The sequence below is a fragment of the Euprymna scolopes genome, chromosome 2 (genome assembly GCF_053919585.1).
Source record: "Euprymna scolopes isolate OS-2025 chromosome 2, ASM5391958v1, whole genome shotgun sequence".
NCBI classification, from domain to species: Eukaryota; Metazoa; Mollusca; class Cephalopoda; order Sepiida; family Sepiolidae; genus Euprymna; species Euprymna scolopes.
Window position 1 is genome coordinate 29,232,386 of NC_136483.1, and position 18,356 is coordinate 29,250,741.

At 33.7% G+C, this 18,356-nt stretch overlaps 1 protein-coding gene across 3 annotated transcripts in view; it reads left to right on the top strand.

The window, feature by feature from the left end:
* Window positions 1–13,169: 13,169 nt before the first annotated feature.
* The window catches only part of LOC145290325 (uncharacterized), a 266,500-nt gene continuing 261,313 nt past the window's right edge, over window positions 13,170–18,356 (top strand). For all 3 annotated transcript variants that reach the window (XM_080136480.1, XM_080136478.1, XM_080136483.1), the window contains exon 1: window positions 13,170–14,026. The gene's annotated coding sequence lies outside the window, so the exon portion shown is untranslated. The remainder of the gene's footprint in view (window positions 14,027–18,356) is intronic.

The window sequence follows — 18,356 nt, forward strand, 5'->3', positions numbered from 1 at the left end:
ATGACAATACTATTTCATACTTAACCATGTCAGACAGAATGTACTGTTTGTTTTTTAGCCATCACCAAAGCAAACAGAGTATAGGCGTAGCCGTCGTAATATAGATTCAGGGCCTTACACTAAAAATGACGTCATACTCTGAATCTCTAGCAAGCAAGATCTGTGGAATAGTCTAACGTTTTGCAAAATTTTTTCAGATTTTTAACTACTACTAACATGATTACATTTATAGCCGTCTTTCTAATTTTTGTTTTTTATAAAAGTCGATTTTTACTCGAATTTTATGAATTATATACTATCGGATATATTTTAAGGTCATATCCAGGACCATGTAGAGAGTTAATTCAGAATTACGAGACTAATACCGACAGAGTGACACTCGCCGAATTTGGTGGGAAACGTAGACCGTCTATACTTTTCACGTATACATGTAATGGAAACAAATCACCACGTTCAGATGATGCTGCCACGTCTGCAAAACATAAATTGTTTACAGGCGAGGAGATGGAAGATAGTGACATCAGGATGTCGATATAGTGAAGAATAACCTGGACATTACTTCAGAGTCCATGTTCTATAATGGAATGTAAATGAATGTTGGGTGAAAACTATGCAGAAAAAATAGACACAGCAACAGGAGGGAGATGACGGTGGCTAAGTGGTTAACGATATAGACTGACGATCTGGTTGTGCCAAGTTCAAATCCCGTTCGTTTCACAGAAATACTATCACTTAGGGATGTCAGCAACCTTCACCCCCCCCCCCCGTAAATATCTGATGTTATTAAGAAAGATTTCTAACTAGAACGATATCGAGGAAACGAATGCCATAATAATCTGATTCATACGAAATGACTGAATGATGCTAAAAACAAACAAGAAAATCAACAATTGCAACAATATGAGAGAGCAAATAAAACGACGAGGAAGGCATAACAAGTATGCATGTGATGAAAACAAGTTAGTGCGTTGACATTGCTACTTTTACGAAGCGTAAATTGTTTGTAGACGAAGATGTGGAAAATATCGACATCTCCCAGATGTCTATATGATAGAGAACCATCGCGACATTACTGCAAAACGCATCCATGCTCTATGATAGAGTGCAAATAGATGTTAGATGAAAACTATGCAGCAAAAATAGATACATCAGCAGTATCAGACAGCGAATAAAACGACAAAGAACCCATAACAACAACAACAACAACAACAAAACGCGAACACACAGACACATCACCAACAAAATGCATTATTATCGCAGACGGACACTTAACTGGTCACAAAGTCGAAATAAATTATCGTATTGTAACGAAGAAATTGAAACGCTATTATTAGAAATTAAGTTTCTCAGCTTGTGTAAACTACAAAATAGACTAAATGCCGAAACTTTTATCGTTCACATGCAGATTTGTATTTTTTCTTACACCACAAGCACGCATTCCCTCTGTATATTACAGCAAAGAAATTGGAATTATACTACTGTCTAATGTTATATAGCTAAGTGTGAGCATTCATGCACATGGTTATATAGAGAGAATGAAGTGTACTTTTGCCTGAATTAAGTTTTATTTCAGATTGCGTGTCTTCCCTTGAGCTTGTGAAGTTTTGGAGATCACATCTTCAACATAAAGTTATACATCACAGCAAAAGGTATGAAGAAAAACACGGAAACGAAATTCCCAGAATTAGCGAGTAAGCAATTGACGGGATCAAATTTACTTTGTAAAGACGGCGACATCCCAATAGAAAACATAAACCCATGCTAATGTAATGTGTCGATGTTTTGAAGAAGGCCGTGTTCTTTCTCCATAAATGTACTTTTATGTAAAAACTGAATAACTATGAACATATTTATAAGTAACTTAACATCAGTGTTTTTTATATAGAAATCGATCCAGACAAAGCATGAAACCACTTGATGTAAGAGGTTAGAAAACAAAAATACTACTTTGAAGTCAACAACTAACCACCGATACGTGTTATATGCATAGATTCCGGAATAGAAAACAGAAAATTTCCCTTTTTCGTCAGAAATATCACTCATGTAATGTTAAGACTAAAGGACAAAATAAGGGGAAACGAGAACTACAAAGCTGCTGAAATTAAACACAAAGTCAACTTTCTACTCTCCTTAATATATTCAAGATGTTTTTCCTTGTGGTGTCGTTCTTTCTTAACCATGGACAATGGTTTTCATAATTGTCTGTCGTTCCGACAGTATTTGCGACTGAGCACTCTTAACAAAATAGAATATTTTATCTTTGAACACCTTTGCCCGTGTGACAGAAACAAACACATTTTCTTTGTTTCTGCGCATATAGTCACTTGAGCTGGCCAATCAGATTTCATCAAAGCTTTGTATCAACAGTTCTATTTTATAGATAACTACAGGTTTCACTTTTTTATTTAATTTAACTTTTATTGCACTTTACTTTTCAAGTACATCGTTTGTTTGCCTTTGTATGAAATTATTATTTTTAATAGGATTTTAAATGTTCAAAGTTTGGCGATATAGTGTAACTCCTTTAATACTATAGGATTTGTTAGCAATTTTAAAGCTATAAATTGAATTTTAAGTCTTGCAAATGTACAAATAATTAATCTGTAAATAAATGAAATAAGCAAAAAAATAGTTTCTGTTTTTGCTCTGTGGTCTACTCTTTTGTGAAAATGCAATTATCAAAAATCTTTCAATCATATATTGTTTTTGTTTTTACTTAGGAGTCATCACTTATCAAAGCCCGGAGGCCACTCGAGGATATGGGTTAATGAGTGTACAGTAGTCAATGGGATAATATTGTAGTAATCGTTAGTAGTGGAAATTTGGTAAATTGGATTACTTAAGGGGACGGCTCATCAAGAACTTGTTTACATTGGACTTGAAGACGACCAAATCGTAGTAAGCTGGAAAACAGACAAACGGAAGAAAGTTCCACAAGCGTGCAGTTCGAAGAAAGAAGATTTGATCGTGGAATCTATGTTTAGGTTTAGGCACAGATAAAGAGTGGGGGAAATTATTGATAGTGGTTTCAGCTAGACGATCATTTTTCGTAAAAGTTTGGCAAGGGGGGACCAAAGATTGGAGCTCAGAGGAGGACTTTCTATGAAAATAAAGATAAAGCAGAGAAAGGCTCGCAATATCTCTTCTGTGGGAAAGAGGTTGCAGGAAAGTGAAAAGGGCATCTCCACTAGGCTAGGCATTCATATTTCATTAATTATAGATTTAAAATGTGTTATCGTTTACGGAAAATATCGACAATAAATGTGTTATAGTCATGTAGCTTCAATTTAGAAAATACGAAACCTCATTCTAACATTGAAGGCAATTTTATTAATCCATTTTGAAGGACATGAAAATTTTAAGTGAAAGAGATCGAAGTAGGTAAGAAATTGGAAAAATCGAGGAGTATGGACAAAGACGAGGATCATATAATATAAATATGTTCTGTTTTTAAGAAACAGTTAAAAGTTCATATTAAAGTAATGTTGGTTTGTTTGTTTAGTTAAAGTAATCTAAGTTGTAAGTATATGTGTGGCGTTATATTGTTGAGTCCACGTATGCGCGTTTTTCACCATATAGGATTTCGGTGTCATTTTGTCGATGTTAAAGCCAGTGACTTCTTGCTTGCGTCTCAAGAGAGAAATTTGTTGTTTGAGTGGATCCCCGTGGAAGAATTGGTCTCGGGGCTAAAAAGAGGAAGGATAGTAGAGAGGGTTCCTTTTATAACAACCTATCTCAGTTTGCATGAAAGATTGTTTGGCAAGTTAAATATTTATGTGTATATAAAATTTTGAAAAACATGGAGAATTTGAAATAGAGTGAATGAGGTATTATGGTGATTGATGAACTAGCTTAGGGAATAAACAAAGTTAATGACCCCCGACCCCTATTTTCCCGCCCATTCCCTTTTTGGCCTCATGCCACATTGTTCCAAGGACCCGCCCCCCTCATTGTTTATAACATATTTTAATAAATGTTTATAACATATTTTAATAAAGTATTGTATAAAAAATGGGGGGGGCATGCCAATAGATAAAAAAAGTATTTATGCCAATCAGCGTCCAGCTTAGGAAGCCATGCTAATGGCGGCTTGTTGCCGTGATAATCATTTTTAGTCAGTGATATATTTGTTTGTAAAAGTGTGTTATAAAAATGCGTTCTATTTTTTACTTGCTCAAATTAAGATAAATGAGAAATAAGTGTTTTTCCACTGCTATTTGACCGGCTCCGTTTCAAACATAGTAACCCTTATGAAATTTAATCGATTTACGAGAAAGCGTTTGTCTTTGATGTTAATATAGTTGAGCATACGTTGGAGTAATCTTCATTTCGATTTTTTCATATATTGTCTGTGGACACCGTTTATGAAGGTGATATTTTGTGATTTGAATGGGAAGAGATATTAAAATGTTAAACAATATTACCTACTTGTTAACACGACAAATCATATCTGATTTTTTTAAATATATATATATTTATATATATATATATATAATATATATATATATATATATATATATATATATATATATATATATATATATATATATATATACAGTGATGATCATATTTATTGGCACGGTAAAATAAAAGTTAAATTTTGTCTAATAAATTCTAAAAAAGGGATTAAATTAAAGAAAATAACAAAGTATATTATGTATTTTTAACTGGCCTTTCCGATGCAGCAATCGGATTTTAGAAAAAATAAATAACAAAGGAACAACAAACATAATTGCAAAAAAACCCTTGTTCAAAATTATTGGCACGATTTATTTAATAATCAATTGTATAGCCTTTGGCCTTGATTACCTTCCTCAGTCGCTTTTCATAGTTTACAACCAAGTTGTTGCGCTCTTCAGTAGTAATTTTAGCCCACTCTTCCTGACAATAATCCTCCAATTGAATAAGATTCTTAGGCTTCCTTTGCATTACCCTCAATTTTAATGTTCTCCATAAATTTTCAATTGGATTAAGGTCTGGGCTTTGTGATGGCCACTCCAAAACATTAATATGATTGTCCTCAAGCCATTTCTTAGTCAGTTTAGCCGAATGCTTTGGGTCATTATCTTGCATGAACCACCAACGACGACCAAGTGAGAGCTCTTTAGCAGAGTCTTTCAGGTTTTCATCCAATATTTTAACATAGTCTTCCTTTTTTATGCTACCTGTGACCTTAACAAGTCGCCCTGGTCCAGAGGCAGCAAAGGATCCCCAAAACATCAAACTGCCTCCACCGTGCTTCACTGTGGGTATGGTGTTCTTAGGCAGGAAAGCTTCGCCAGATTTTCTGTAAATATAAGACACTTTATTATGGCCAAATAACTCTATTTTCGTTTCGTCAGTCCATAGAACACGTTTCCAGAATGCAACATCTTTATCAATATGACGTTTTGCAAAGGCTAGCCTTGCTTTCAGGTGCATAGGCTTCAATAAGGGAGTCTTTCTCGGACGACATGCTTTTAAACCAGCTCTCTTCAAAACTCTACCAACTGTATGTCGAGATACATTCACTCCAGAGGTGCTCTGTTCATCAACAATCTCCCCAACAGAGATCCTTGGGTTTTGTTTTACTTGTCGAACAATTTTCCGTTCATCTCTTGGGGAAAGAATCCTTTTTCTCCCTCTACCCTCTAAACTCATAACGTGGCCTTGCGATTTGAACTTGTTTATTATGGCTCTAACAGTGGATTTGGGAAGGTTTAGCTTCTTTGAAATCTTATCATAGCCCTCCCCATTGGTATGGCATGCTACAACAAGCTTCCTGACGTCTTCGCTGTGTTCCTTAGTTTTAACCATGGCGATTGAAAATTATAATTTAGTCACTTATAATAGTTTAAATAAATCGCTATCTAAAAATTATCTGAAAAAAATTATTCACTGAATTAGCGTAAAACAAGCATAACATGGCTATAAAAAAGTTCAGAAAGCACGTAAACCGGAAATTGATTGATATTATACTGATACTAAAAGAAAAACAAAGCCGTGCCAATAATTTTGAACAAGGGTTTTTTGCAATTATGTTTGTTGTTCCTTTGTTATTTATTTTTTCTAAAATCCGATTGCTGCATCGGAAAGGCCAGTTAAAAATACATAATATACTTTGTTATTTTCTTTAATTTAATCCCTTTTTTAGAATTTATTAGACAAAATTTAACTTTTATTTTACCGTGCCAATAAATATGATCATCACTGTATATATATATATATATATATATATATATATATATATATATATATATATATATATATATATATATATATAATATATATGGCGATTGAGCTACACTGAATATTCCGCGCTTCATCCACTCTAGGACTCTTCAGGCTTATGCGCCTAGAGAGTCCTAGAGTGGATGAAACGCGGAATATTCAGTGTAGCTTAATCACCATATATATTTTATAAATTACTAACTAGCTCTACCTACGTATTGAGGACTTTTGAAGTAAATACTTAAAGTTTACGCATAAATCTATACTTTCGTATATTAATTTTATGTGAGTAAATGAAGTATACATATATATATATATATATATATATATATATATATATATATATATTTATATATATATATTTAATCACGCATTAGTAGTAAATGAAAGAAATGTAATATTACTAACTAATATTGAAATGTGAATTTTCATGGCATATTTAATCTTCATTCGTTGTCGAAAAAAAAAATTCCACACGAAAAATATTTTGAGCAGGATTAACTGTATCTCCAATGAAATGAACTCGAATAAAAGTTTTTGTTCCTAATAACATGCATCAACTTTGAACGAACTAAAAAGTAACCATAATGAAGTGTCGATTTTTATGTGCGATGATATTTGAATCTAAAGTAATCATAGATAAGAAATCAATAACCACATGTAAAGTGTCGTGTTTAAAAGAGTGTTATCTTTGCTAAAATAAATATTATTTTGTTATTATTTTAAATATATCGAAAATTTAATAAAGTTTTCCGTATTTAAAATACATTGTAATAAGTTTCGTCAGAGGCTCTGATTTTTAAAAGTTACGTAAAATACAAATATAAAAGTAAACATTTAAAATCACTTCATATAATTCTAAATGACTAAGTTTAATTCTGAAGAAGACTAGACGAAAATAGTAAATACGGCTCGGACGAGATACGATTGACAACGTTTGTCTGTAAGTGCAACATATCAAATTCTACATCGGAACAATAAATTTTTAACGTTGCTATTCTTTTTAATATATAATTTATACATGTGTTGTTTTTTGTTGTTTCTTTAAAGTTGAACGTAGAACAGAGGCAAAGTAGAAGCGCCTGCTTTGAAAAGTTGGTTTATGAAATAAGTTCCTTTGTATTGTTGGAAAGAAAATAATTATTTATAACACTTTATTACATTAGGTTATTATGTGTTTCACGTATTCAATGTTGTAACTATGATTATTAGGTTGGTGCAAAAGTTAATGCCGTTTTTTTTTGTTTTGTTTTGTTTTTTTGACGTTCAAAATATCATGATTCTTTTCATAATAAAACTTTATTAATCGAAATAAGAACCATTAAAATCGACATATTTTTGCCAACGTGAAACAAATTTATTTATCCCATTAACATAGAAATCCGGAGTTCTAGAAGCGATGAAATCATTGAAAGCTGATTCGGAATTATCTTTAGCTTTCGAAGCATTTTTGCGCAGAAAGTTGTCGAGATGCTTGAAAAAGTGATAACCGGTTGGCGAGAGGTCCGGTGGATATTGCGGATGAGGCAAAGTCGCGTAGCTTAATTCGTTCAGCTCTGCAGGGTAAGTTGAGCAACATGCGGGCGAGCGTTGTCGACGAGGAGAATTCACTCCTTCATACTGACCAATCTCGGGCACATACGTTGGAGCCTCTTGTGTATTTCGTCAATTTGTCGGCAGTACTTCTCTGCCGTAATCGTTTCGCCCAGATTCAAAAAGCTGCGATGGATGAGACAGGCCGCAGACCACCAAACAGTCACCATAACCTTTTTTGGTGCAATTTCGGCTTCGGGGAGTGTTGTGGAGCTTCTCCTGCATCCAACCATTGTGTGAACATCGCTGGTTGTCGTAGAGGATCCCCTTCTCATCATAAGTCACAATCCGCTCGATAAATGGGTCGTTTTTGTTACGCTGAAGAAATGACGATGTTTTTGATTATCGTTCAATTCATGCTACACCCATTTGATCAACTTTTTTTACTTCCTTATTTGCTTTAAATTGCGAACGACTGTTGAGTGGTCGACCTCGAGTTCAACAGCAACTTCTCGAGTGGTTTTGCGAAGATCGGCTTCAATTAAGGCTTTCAAATGTTCGTTATCAACCGCAGTCGGTCGGCCGCGACTCTCATTACATTCGAGGCTCTCACCATCATTGCGAAAGTTCATAAATCACCGTCGTACCACACCACACGTTCGTTAGTGGTTTCTGGGCCAAACGCATCATTGATATCACAAGCTGTCTCTGTAGCTTTTCGACCTAGTTTGAACTGGAACAAAAAAATCGTGCGGATTTGAATTTTGCCCATGCTGTCGAAAAGCCTGCAAAAAAAATGAATGAAGAGATTGAGAACGGTAACGAATAACACAATTCGATAGAACAAAAACACGCGCTTCAAAATGATATATAACGTATAATATATATCAATTAATTAATTCAGAAATCATATATAAAAGTAACGTATGTGAGAAAACGATATTGTTTTTGCACCAAAATAATATTTTTTTGTGCAGAGTGAATGTTGAAAAATGTATTGACGCATGCAGGCCTGTTTAGGTCCCTTGATGCCAGGAAGCTTTTTATAATAATATATAAATATATAATAGTTTCTATAATAGTTGTTTTCCCCGTCGGACAGCAAGATTTTGGAATGTCCTTCCTGCTATTTGCTTCCTTGACTGTACTAATATGCAGAAGTTTAAATGTAACGTAAACCAACATCTTGTAAATCTTTCCTAGGCATTAACTTTTGCACCAACCTAATAATCATAGTTATAACATTGAATACGTGAAACAGATAATAACTTCACGTTTAATGTAATAAAGTGTTATAAATAATTATTTTCTTTCCAACAATACAAAGGAACTCATTTCATAAACCAACTTTTCAAAGCAGACGCTTCTACTTTGCCTCTGTTCTACGTTCAACTCGAAAGAAACAACAAAAAAACAACACATGTATAAATTATATATTAAAAAGAATAGCAACGTTAAAAATTTATTGTTCCGATGTAGAATTTGATATGCTGCTTACGTCCAAGTAGCGATATGCCTTGTTAGGGGTGAACGTTAGTAAAAAAAAAAAATAGGTGCAATAATAGAATACTAATGATGTTATTATGCGTTGAATGTATTTTAATTGCAATTTTTAACTTAAAACTGAAGACTATGAAATTTTTTGGCATTTTTCGTAAGTTATTATTAAAATCTGTATTCTTAACCTATATCTGTTAATACAAAACAACGTATAGTCTATTATTACAACAATGCGCATCCGTAACATTATGAACTGAGGAATCGAAATATAATTATAGCGGAAAGATTGTAAGACTTGAAAATGTTAGTTTGAAAAAAAATTCTCGTTATCATTAATGTGTATAGGCCAAATATACTCGTGAAACAAGGATACAGAATTTTGGAGCAGATACAAATTTCGAAAAAAACTCAGACTTCATTTTTATTTCATTTGTTTTAGAGAAAATGTAACTATTTCATTAGTTCATTTAGGTTAACTACATGTCTCCGATTTCAGATAATGTTTCCAATTTTAGCTGTGAATGTAGCAAAATATGTATTGGCTAAAAAAGAGCGTGTAAAAGCATTCTTACAAAAACCAATAGAAGATGGAGGAAGAGATAATAAAAATGTAAAATTAAAAAAAAAACAATTTTTTAAAGTTACATTTTTAGAAAATATGTGTATGTCATGTAAACAAACTGAATAATCTATTCAAACTACGAATTTTACAAAACCTATATACGACAGGCCAGAAGTAGGCTCGAGGTGTTCTCTTAGACAATGGCGATAGAGCGGATGTAGTGCTACCCCTGGCTTCGGACAATGTATTTTGATGACAGTGACGTTTTAGAAAAGTTCCAAGAACAGCACTAACAACCAATATAAATGTATATAAATTGGCGAATGTAAAAGATGGATAATATATATATATATATATATATATATATATATATATATATATATATATCGGAAATGAGAATATCCCAACACATCCCTCGGGATATTCGATTACACCAGGTTTCGAGAACATCCGGGCACTCCCAAGCTCATGAGTCCGCCATCGGTAATCACCTGATTAGTATAAATAGGTGTTCTGACCAATATTCCGATGGTTGGTTTTCTGTTTTATACAGTGCTAGGTCGAACTATCATCTCAATATCATTGAGGCGTTAGTCATTAATAACTCTCGACCTAGCCTGTGTAGACAAAAGATTTTGAAACATCAGTTGGAAATATTTACTGATTTAAAACCACCTGAACAGTGAGAATTATATATATATATATTTTTCTCTCACTGGTTTTCCAACCGAAACCAATTTCCCTCTTTCCTCATTCGATTCTTAGCTTTTAATTTATCATTCTGACGTTTCCTCTTAGAGGGTCAGACGATAAGGCCTTAAGGAAATGTTAATAATTCCACCTGCCCGTTTTTTTGTTTCTTAGATCTTTTTGATTTAAATTAAATTATGTTTCCTCTGAAATTTCTCCTTCCATTTTGCTGTACCAAGAATTTACTTATATATATATATATATATATATATATATATATATATATATATATATATATATATATATATATAGTTAGTGAGTGTTTATACAATAAAATCCGTTCAAAATTTCCGTTGTGTATTTGTGTCTGAGTTTACTTTTTGGTTCACTATGTTCACTAGAGCAAAATCAGCAGAATTTAAGGAATTTTAGCTTGTGTCACTCGAGGTTTCTAGGACGGATGTTGTTGATGAGAAGAGTTGAGACATGTCGCAGGTGTCACCATGGAAGAACCCGGATTTTGGTTTACCAAGTTACTGTTTTATAGGTTTTGTTAATTTGATATATGCTTGTTAGATTTGGGAGTTTAAACGATTTTCGTGGGTTGGAAATACTTTACGTTAACACATCCTGTGAAAACTAACTTGCTGTTAGAAGTGACGAGGAAGAGCGAATCTCGACGAAGCAGAGAAAGAAAGGTAACAATTCCAGTCATTTGTATTTAGCGTTCTCGATCTCGATCCAAGCACTACAAGGTAATCTAACAATCTGATTAGTTATGTCAGCGAATTAGAGCGTTCTTTCTTCTCTTATTTCTTTAATTAATCAATTGCAGTTTCATAGCATCCGTGCCTTCGTTACACGCTTAATTATGTAGCCTTTACTTATAACAGGGACGCATGAAAATGTTAATGTTTCCTTTGGTTGATGGGTAAAAAAAAAACAACAAAAAAACATAGTATTTGACCTTTTCGTATTAAAATCTATCTCACACCTTCCAAATGCACAGTTTTAAGTTTCAAAGCTAAGTATAAATTTTATAATTCAAACAAAGATATTATACCTCCATATCTGGTTATAGAGTTTAGCTGTTACTCCTGGAAATGCTATAAGACTGAACTGCTGGAGAAGCTGCATCATCATCATCATCAGCAGCAGCAGCAGCAGCAGCAGCAGCAGCATCGGTTTAAGATCTGTTTTCCATACCGTCTTACGTGTCTTGGACTGTGAAAATAATTATATAATCTTACAATTTGAGAAGTATATATATATATATATATATATATATATATATATATATATATATATATATATATATATATATATATATATTGTATGAATAAAATAGTGACATCTGCATCCCACCGTTGTATATTTTAATTTGTTTCAGTTTATGTCTATGCGTTACGAATGTCCTATCACTTTAATGTTGTATTCATTGTATTCATGTTGTTTTACAAGTATTTTAATGGAATGTGCTCTGACAAACTTGTAGCACTTGTGCTCCCCCTCGACGTAAATACCTCCGACTGATCCGACTGATCCGATTAGCGGTCAAATCCCACCCCGAAAAGTTTCTTCCCTCGAACAGCTAGACTTTTGAATTCTTTCCGTTTTTCCTACTCCCCCGACTGTACTAACACGTGGACATTTAAGTGTAATGCAAACAGACATCTTGTTGCTCAAATCCCTACACAGTGTCCCGATAGTAGCCCCTTACATTCTAGTGTTTGTTTGGAGTGAAAAGGAGGTTCTTTTTTGTTTTGTTTACATGGAGGTCACTACTTATCAAGGCCCGGAGGCCACTCATGGATAAGGGTTATTGCGTGTACAGCAATCAATGAGATAGTATTGTAGTAATCATTAGTATTGAAGATTTGATAGAGTGTCTTACTTAAGAGGGCGGTTTGTCAGGAATTTGTCTATGTTGGACTTGAAGACATCCAAGTTGTAGTCAGGTGGGAAACAGGCAAACGGAAGAGAGTTCCACAGTCGTGCACTTCTGAGAAAGAAGCTCTGCTCGTGTAATCTACGTTTGGATAAAGAGTGTGGAAAATTATTGACAGTAGTTTTTTTTTTTTTTTTTTTTTAGTTTCAGCCAGACGGGTGTTTCTCATGAAAGATTGGCGAGGGGGGGGCGAGAGATTGGAGCTCAGACGAGCACTTGCCATGGAAATAACGATAAAACAAAGACAGGCTCGCAACGTCTCTGCTGTAGGAGAGAGGCTGCAGGGAAGAAAAAAGGGCATCCCTCACTAAGCTACGAAGTCTATTTTAAAAAATACCTTCATATACACACTAAATAATGCTTCAAGCAAACTACATTAATCACTTATTGTTTTTTGTTTAGTTGTTTGTAAAATGTCAATGGAAAAATAAAATTGAGATGTTATTGTTTTTTATGTGATTATGTTGCACATCAGTTACAAATCTAGAATTTATAAAGGGAAGCAGTTATAACTGATTTATAGGAATTAAAAAAGGTTAATTGTTCTTATGTCCTATTCTATACTGAGTTAAGTCTATATACTTTAACTTATTTCCTCTTTTTTACTTTTCCTCCTTCTACGACAGCATGTACGCCCTTCTTACATGCACTTATAGCGGGCTTTCGACGACAGAAAACGCGCCGTGCGCGCACGAGAGAGAGAGAGAGAGAGAGAGAGAGAGAGAGAGAGAGACTCGTATTTAATTTGATTTTGTTGTCTTATAAGAGAAGAAGCAGTAACAAGACCTACGCTTTTCCACGGTGTTGTCGTTACTACTTCTTTCAATCTTTCATTCACTCGGAGCAAGTTTAACTCGAAGCATGCGGAGATAAAAATAAAGAAAAGAAAGCGTTAACAAAAAGCGCTCTTTGAATAAAATAAAACAATAACAAAAAAATAGTGCGCCTGTTTTGAAAGAACGAAATATAATTTCACTGTTGCAAGATGATAAGATAAAAAGAACATTTTAACAGATTAAGAAAAAGGATACAAAATAGAAAAGTGCAAAAAGTTTTGTTTTTGTTTTTGTTTTGTTTTTTTTGTACTTTTTACGCGTTTATTAATTACTTAATTTTTATTTGTCCTTTTCATGCATTAAGGCTCAAAATGTGAAACATGACACAATCACGAAACAATTGAACTTCGGTGTTTACTAGCTGGAACGGTGGAAAGTAGGAGAGAAGACACTGACAATTAGGAAGCGACAACGCGAAAAAAAAATGAGATAGAAAGAGCGAAAACAACAACATAAAAAACTGACGGAGTGAAATTGCACCAAAACAATAGACGATAAGTCTTCGAAATACGGTTTATTTGTAGGGGATTTATTCAAATTAAAAAGAAAAAAAAAACAAAGAAAAGGTAGAGAACGTATCAGGGTAAATATCTAAGTCAATATCGCTGAGAAGAAGCAGAGTACACTACTGCACGCACGACACGGCGAGAAGACGCGCGAAGCATGGGATAGTGGAATTTACTTACTTTATTTTGGAGCCACGAAGAACTTTAACAAGGATCGATTAAAGAAAGAAAAAAAAGGAACGTAAGTATAATTACCCCCCCCCCAAAAAAAAATCCATTATTTTATTCATCATTTTAATTTCGATATTTTTCTGTCACCCCCCCCCCCCAACATCCCTCCCCGTCTGAATTCTTTTCCCGGATTATAAAAATTCTTTAGAATTTTATTGATTTAATCACCAAATTTACAGATCATGAAAAATTTATTTTGGTACTTCTGCAGTTTACGGACCGTACTGAAATAACAACGTTATTATTTAGAAACTTGTTCTTAACATGAGGAAAAGGGGCTTTGTTAACTATTCTGTAATTTGACTTAAGAATTTAATAAGCATGAAATACCCTGAAACTTACTTATAAACGGTACTTTAACGTACTGTTTTTGTTTTTTTTTGTTTGTTTGTTTTTTCCATAGAGTTTTCAAATTGAATTCAATTTCTACGGTATTTTTTTATTATTATTGTTTGGTAAAAAGTACAAAATAGTTTTACCCCTCCTACCTCTTATGTTAAAAATCGTTTTTAAAATAACATTATTTCAGCACGATCCGTATTATGCATAAGTAACGTAAACATCGAATTTTAATCATTGAGATGAGGTTTTGTAAACTATTCTGTACCACCTTCATCAAAATACGTGTTGAGTTTTGCCATGTTAATTAAAAGTGAAAAAAATGTCCTTTTTTTGCCATTTTAACTTTCATTTCCTGGTTAAATGCAAGGGGTCAAAGGAACCATTTTTTTAACTCTTGCTATTCCACGAAAATTGTTAGTTTTATTTTAAATTACCCTTTGTTTATAAACAACGAAATGGAAAATTTCGTACGTTATTCGACATAAATGTCAACATATTCACTAATGGATCGGAAGACTAAGTTTCAATCCTCGGTCGAGTCCTACTGAAAACTAAGAAATTGGTATTTGATGCCCTGTTGCCAAACTTTCAGCAGGAAAAATAAGGATTAAAAGTGGAGTGACGCTCTCCCCTGCATCTCTGTCGACAACTTTATTTTTATTTAATGGTAGTAAACTGCCTTATCACCACCACCACTCGCAATCAAAATAATTTGTTTTAGAGCCTAACAAGTATTTAAGCGATAACATTCTGCATTTAAAAAAGAATTAATAAAAATTGTTGGGTGACGGGAGAGACTGCGTTATACATGGCCATTCTTCTTAAACAACCCCCCCCCCAAAAAAAAACTAATTAAATTACAACAAGAGGGTGCTTATGCAAAGAAGGTATCGTGCTGTTTTTGATAGTATTTTCAAGTTAAATTCAAGTTTTACAGTAACTTTTTATTATTAAATTGTTAGGTGAAAAAACAATAGTTACAAAGCATTCTTATTATTTAAACACTGTATTTTCTCTGCAAATGTACCAAAAAGGGAAGAGTTTAGGAACTACTAACTGCATTTAACCGGTGTTGCCTGATACTTTTTTTTTTTTTTTTTTTTTTACTTTCATTTTTTTTTTTTTTTTTTTTTTAAATACGTCGTTTGTGTTTGTGTATTTTACCAAATTAATAATTAAAAAGGTTATGAACCAAATTCTTGGAAAACTACTACTTTTGTTAAGATAATGGTATTTTAATCTCTATAAAATGATTGGATTTAAATGCTTCTTAATTCCTTTCAATTTCGAAGAGTCACGAAGTAATTCTTTCCACATACACACAAATTGGAACATGATTTTATTTGTATAAAGATTAAATCTAGAGTAAATAAGTTGAGAAAAAAGTTGGTTTCTTCCATGAATTCAGCCTCACAAATATATATGAACTTATATATTCATATATGTTCATCCATTCGCATCCGTAACTTTTTCCATTGATAAAAAAGGAGAAAAAAAACGTCTAAAAACAAAGCTAAAGGGGTTTTAGGACAGTACAATTACCGATAACCCCCCCTCTCTCTCTCTCTCTCTCTCTCTCTCTCTCTCTCTTTCTCTCTCTCTCTCTCTCTCTTTCTATCTGTCTGGTTTCATACATTTGTCAACAATAATTGTATCAACCTTTTTGTGTGCGTGTGTGCAACATTGCTGCTATCTACCTTCGTTCGAAAAAATATTCTCACCGATTGAGGTGATCTCAGCCAACTCAGTGGGAGGGAATGGTCTCAACAGTGCTCTCGAGTCCTCGTTAGAAATTTCCTCAAATACAAAACTATTCCGATTTCTGCTGGAATTTTGGAATTACTACTAAACAAACTACCTGTTCGGAATGGACATCCAAAGAATTTCATTTCTCAGGGAGTCAGTTCTGAGACAGTCCCAGCCGGGAATTGCTCAGTTTCCGACTTGAAAGCCACTTTTTCTTTTCTAGGAAGTTTTTTATGGGCAAATTTTGTCACCCTAATCTAATGCTTCCCATATTTAGTATGAATTCTTTTTAGTTATTATTTATTTTTTCGCGGCTTTCGAATTGTAAACTGCTTCGGTCACTTCTTGGACTCTCTAGGAACTGACTCCATAAGAACTGAAATCCTCTGGCAATCCATTCCTTACCACTGATAAACACGTTTTAGTAAATAAAATAACAGCGGACCTGAACGAGAATCACCTCTCCTCTATATATTAGTGTTCAATCAATAATAATCCACTGGAAAAAAAAAATGTAAATAAGAAAAACAGAAGCCGTTCTTAACATGGAGAGGTTGGGATGTATATTCCGAAAGACGTTCTTAGGGAGGGTGATTCTCGTTCAGGTCCGCCAAAATAACATTTAAAAGTTATTGCACGTTTCATCGTACACGTGAAACACTGAAATGAGAAATTGTTCGAGAAAAATATTGTCACAATCTTTATATAAACAAAGCGAGAAAGAGGCTAGCTAAGGATGAATGATAACTCAAATTTATAATGTTATCTTTGAACTAGAAAATTACGAGCTTCAGCTTCACATAATTTCTTACGGATTATCTTTTAATTAATTAATTTATTTATTATATTATATTATAACCGTTACTAAAACATGATTTAAGTAGCTTGGATGTAATGCCGACACTCGGAATAATTTATGTGATTAAATATTTGTTAAAAAAAAAAAAAGTTGACTTTCTTTCGTTTGTTTTTTTAATTTTCTTCCTTTGAAGATTGTAACGTTGAGTATGGGGCAGCCAAAGCAGCTGCCAACATTGCCCTGTTTTTCGTTGAAACAGCCGAGAGCTCTTTTTAATATCCTCGTTGTTCCCTTAAGTGCAATTGTCTGGATCTATTGTGCACTTGGTTCACAAGGAGTATTAGTTAGGTAGGACTTCAGGTCCCTCTTCATAAGCCCTGTGGCACCTATAATAACTGGTATGATTGATATCTCCGTAAAATTCCAGTTTCTTTTTTTTTTTTTTAACAGAATAGCTTTTAAGAACAACCCCAACAAAACATGACCGTGTACGTTATGGCCAGAACTTAACATCCATTACACTTGTAATAAAATACAGATAAAAGTAATAGCTTCAAAAAATCCACTTGATTTTGTAGCTTCACGTAAAATACTCAAATACATACCATATTAAATTTATTGAATAAATGCTGAAACTATATGTCCTTAAAATTGAAAAAATTCTCATGTAGTTACAAAGAATAACACGCGTGTTTATTTACAAAGAATAATCCCATAGCGGAGTGGGAGGGTGTTGATAGGCTGAGTAGATTTCTTGATATAAAAATTGGGGACATTTTCCGTTCTGAGGTAAGGTAAAACAAAATGTTAAATGTCGCCCAAAGGAACTTAGAAATCGAGGACAACTGCGGTTTCATGTATTTTGACAAATATTTATTACAGAAAAATGTGCTCTGCGCACTGAGAATATTTCCAGTATCTTCTCTCTCTCTCTCTCTCTCTCTCTCTCTCTCTCTCTCTCTCTCTCTCTCTCTTGCTACCTTTCCCTCTCCTTCTCACTTTTTTCCCCCTTTATCTCTGATAGGAATCTTCTAAAAATTTGTTTCTTCCATTGCAACAGTTTTTTTCTACAAACATTGGGTTTGTCCATCCCTCTCCCCGAAATCGGGGAAGTCTAGTCAAGTCTAGTCTGCATTCTCCCTATCACCCCCCCCCATCTCTCAGCAACAGAAGCATGCATTAGTTTTTTGGGTTCGATAGTTTTATTGCATTTTTTTTTTCTTTTTTTTTTCACGTTGACAATAAAGTCCTCCCTTAACTTATATATATGCCTTTTTTATTTAAATGACTGTATAAATTGAAAATTTCATGCTGCTCTGTCAGGAAAAGAAACTATTTCTGCATAATAAATTAAATACTCAATACATATGGGGTAGGGTATTAAATTACCTCTGCTCCCCACGACATTCTTCCACAATGGAGCGCCACAGAGACTCGAGGCTTCTCTGGTATT